The sequence below is a fragment of the Bison bison genome, unplaced genomic scaffold (genome assembly GCF_000754665.1).
Source record: "Bison bison bison isolate TAMUID 2011002044 unplaced genomic scaffold, Bison_UMD1.0 scf7180017864127, whole genome shotgun sequence".
Lineage (NCBI taxonomy): Eukaryota > Metazoa > Chordata > Mammalia > Artiodactyla > Bovidae > Bison > Bison bison.
Genome location: NW_011494699.1, coordinates 457,123 through 461,985, shown reverse-complemented (window position 1 = coordinate 461,985; position 4,863 = coordinate 457,123).

The window sequence follows — 4,863 nt, the reverse complement described above, 5'->3', positions numbered from 1 at the left end:
ATATGCCCCAACCAGTAGTGCTGAAGAAGATGAAGTTGAACAGTTTTATGAAGACATACAAGACCTTCTAGAACTAACACTCAAAAAAGATGTCCTTTTCATTATAGGAGCCTGGAATGTAAAAGTATGAAGTCAAGAGATACCTGGAGTAACAGGCAAATTTGGCCTTGGAGTACAAAATAAAGCAAGCAAAGACTAACAAGGTTTTTTCAAGAATATTCACTGGTTATGGTAAACACCCTCTTCCAACAATGCAAGAAAAGACTCTACACACCACCAGATGATCAATACCAAAATCAGATTGGTTTTACTCTTTGCAGCCAAAGATGGAGAAGCTCTATACAGTCAGCAAAAATAAGACTGGGAGCTGACTGTGGCTCAAATCCTGAACTCCTTATTGCCAAATTCAGACTTAAATTGAAGAAAGTGGGGAAAACCACTAGACCATTCAAGGATGACCTAAATCAAATCCCTTAGAATTATACAGTGAAAGTGACAAATAGATTCAAGGGATTACATTTGATAGACAGAGTCCCTGAAGAACTATGGACAGAGGTTTGTGACATTGTACAGGAGGCAGTGATCAAGACCATTCCCAAGAAAAAGAAATGCAAAAAGGCAAAATGATCATCTGAGGAGTCCTTCCACATAGCTGAGAAAAGAAGAGAAGTGAAAGGCAAAGGAGAAAAGAAAAGATATACCCATCTGAATGCAGAGTTCCAAAAAGAGCAAAGAGAGATAAGAAAGCCTTCCTCAGTGATCAATGCAAAGAAATAGAGGAAAGCTATGGAAAGAGAAAGACTATAGATCTCTTTAAGAAAATTAGAGATACCAAGGGAACATTTCATGCAAAGACGGGCACAATAAAGGACAGAAATGGTATGGACCTAACAGAAGAAAAAAATATTAAGAAGAGGTGGCAACAATACACAGAAGAACTATACAAAAAAGATCTTCATGATCCAGATAACCATGATGGTGTGATGACCCACCTAGAGCCAGACATCCTGGAATGTGAATCAAGTGAGCACTAGGAAGCATCACTACAAACAAAGCTAGTGGAGGTGATGGAATTCCAGTTTAGCTACTTCAAATCCTAAAAGATGATGCTGTGAAAGTGCTGCACTCAATATGCCAGCAAATTTGGAAAACTCAGCACTGGTTTGGGTGGACTCTGGGAGTTGGTGATGGACAGGGCAGCCTGGCATGCTATGGTTGATGGGGTCACAAAGATTCAGACATGGCTGAGTGACTGAACTGAACTGAACTGGGGAAGAGTATGCTAAAAATAGGCTTGTGAAATTATAACTCAGAATACCTCATCTTTCATCAAAAATATCCAATTTTTTTTTAATTAGAATGAACCAAACTCCTTGGAATGCTCAAAGGCCATGTATGGTAAGTTTTCTAATTACTTCTGCACGTTAACGTTATACTAATTTATCTCTTGTTCTCTATATTTGAAATTAATTATGCTTCCTACTGTCAATTAAGAGAGTTAAACTCAGAGACTTTATAGATTTTAATGCCTGTACTTTGTATGATCTTCTTCCAGCAAGATGGATTTTGAGCATCACTCAGGTCTCTGCTAAACTACCATTCAAATGTCTTCTCTTCAGAGATGTCTTCTCTGACCATTTTATCTACACACTGAAATATTTAAAATGAATAACCAACAAGGACCTACTGTATAGCAGAGGGAACTCTGCTCAACATTATGTAACAATCTAAATGGAAAAGAATTAGAAAAAAGAACAGATACATGTATCTGTATAACTGAATCACTTTGTTGTACAGCTGAAACTAATACATTGTTAATCCACTATATTCCAATACAAAATAAAAATTTAAAAAAATCCTCAACTCCAGCTCAGTATATATTTCTTCTTTAACATATTATATTACTTTATTGTTTTTATGGCACTTATTGTTTGGAAATATCTTCTCCCATTCAATATGCTGGCTTATCATTTTGTTGAGAGTTTCTTTTACCATGCACAGGCTTTTTAGTTTGACAGAGTGCCATTTGTTTATTTTTGCTTATGTTTCCCTTGCCTTAGAAAGAGGCCCAAGAAAATATTTCTAAGACTGATGTCAGAGAACACACTGCCCACATTTTCTTCTAGGAGTTTTATGGTTTCAGGTCTTACAATAGACATTTTCCTAAAGATGTATAGATGGCCACAGACACATCAACAAATGCTCAACCTCACTAAGCATTAGGAAAATGTAAATCAAATAATAATACAGCACCCACACCTGTCAAAATGGTGATCATCAAAAAGACAACAAACAATAAGTGTTGGCAAGGAGGTGAATAAAAGGGAAACCATATGTACTGTTGGTAGGACTGTAAATAGGCCAAGCCTCTATGGAAAACAGCATGGACATTATTCAAAAAATTAAAAGCAGAATTGCCATATGATCCAGTAATTTCACTTCTGAGTATTTATCTGAAGAAAACAAGAACACTAATTCAAAATGATATCCACATCCCCATGATCATTGCAGCACTGTTACAATCACCAAGACATGAGAGTGAAGTAATCATTCATCAATTGATAAATAAAGAAGATGTGATATATATATATATGTATATATATACATACATGCACACACACAATAATATATGTGTATATATACACACATACAATGGAATATTATTCACCCATATTAATAAAAAACACTGAAATCCTGCCATTTGCAATAACACTGATGGATCCAGGTGGTATTTTGCTAAGTGAAATATGTGAGACGGGGAGAGAGATCAAGTTGACAGAAAATAAGGGTGGAGCTCACCTTCCCCCAAAAGCACATGAAAAAAACATCTGCAAGTGGAAAAATTCTCACTGAAAACTAATTGGAAACTAGTAAAAGGACTCCTGTACAGCCAAGACTGCAAGAAACATACACACATAATCAGGTAGGAAGGGAAGAAAAGTGATCAGGTCAGAACCTGTGCCCCTTGGGAGAGAATTCAGAGGAAAAGGGAAATTACAAGGGTGGACATGTGCCATGGGGAGTGAAGTGACTGAGCCACAGCTGGGTTTCCCAGTAGTAGGGTTCTACTTGGTGTAGATAAGTGCTCTTGGCTGGCTCATAGATTTCTGTGACAAATACAACCCCTTGTATTTGCACTCTTGACCAGTGTAGGTGCTGACTAGCTCCAAAAGCAGGCTGGAGAGAGATCTGTTCTAGTTGCTGCCAGGTGTTCTGTGACAATTTCATCATATACTCCACCCCCAGCCCAAGCTGTCAGAGAATGCTTGGGCTCCACTCACTCCATACCACAATATGACATTGGGTTTGGGACAGCAAGGACAGAGGAAAAGACTCAACTGTAGGACACAAGAGGCAAACCCCAGGTAGGGCAGCAGTGGCTACTGTTGGCACTTACTCAAAAGGCACCCCAGAAGTTGCTCAGATTTCTAGACAGTAGCCACTCCTCCACAACTCACCCCCAATACCTTCAGAGAGAACACAGAGGCTGCCATGCCTACTCTGCAAGGCATGTCTTGCTCTGAAAAACAAAACAAAACAAAAAAACCTATGGAATGAGAGAAAATATTTGCAAATGATGTAGCTGGCAATATCCAAAATATATAAACAGCTCATACAACTTAATATCAAAAAACAGAAACAACCCAATCAAAAAAGGGACAGAAGACCTACATAGACATTTTTCCAAAGAAGATGTACCTGTATCAACAGGCCCATGAAAAGATGCTCAACCTAATTATTGAGAAATGCAAATCAAAACCATGAGTTATCACCGGTTAGAATGATTATCATCAAAAGTGTACAGATAGCAAATACTTAAGAGGATATGGAGAAAAGCAAACCTTCTTACACTCTTGGTGGGACTGTAAATTAATACAGCCACTATGGAAAACAGCATGGAGCCACCTCAAAAAACTAAAAATAGAAATAGAATATGATCCATCAATTCCACCCCTGTATATATATGAAGAAAAATAAAAGCACTAATTTAAAAATATACATTCACTCCAATGTTCACAGCAGCAGTATTTATTACAGCCAAGATAAGGGAGCAATCCAAGTGCCCAACAATAGATGAATAGATAAAGACAATGTGATACTACATACACATATACATTTATACATAATAATATATATATATATAATAGAATATTACTCATCCATGTAAAGCAATGTAATGTAATCCTACCATTAAAGCAACACGGATGGAGCTAAAGAATATTATACTTAGTGAAGTACGTCAGAGAAACACAAGTATTATATGATGTCACTTCTATGTGGAATCTAAAAAAAAGATAAAATGTGTATGCAAAATAGAAAGAGACTAACAGATATAGAAAATAAACTGGTGGTTACCAAAGAAGAGAGGGAAGGGGGAGGGACAGACAGAAGTATGGATTAAGAGATACAGATGACTATAAAATAGATAAGCCAAAAGGATGAATTATATAGGACTGGGATTTATAGCTATTATCTTATAATAACTTAATGGAGTATAATCTGTAAAAATACTGAATTACTATAGTGTTTTCCTGAAACATATAATTTTGAAGATTAAGTATATTTTCAGTAAAAATAAATGAATAAAATGTAAAAAATGTCAAAGAAAAACAAATATCATATGCTTTCATTTATATGTGTAATCTAAGAAACAAAACAAAATAGAAAGAGACTTAGAGATGCATAGAAAAATGGGTGATGGCCTGAGAAAAGGGGCTTAGGAGATAAAATAGATGAAGGGAATAAAGAGTATAAACCTTCAGTTATAAAATATATTAGCCACAAGGATGTAATATACAGCATAAGGAGTTTTAAGTCAGCTTTTTCACTCTCCTCTTTCATCCTCATCAAGAGGCTCTTTAG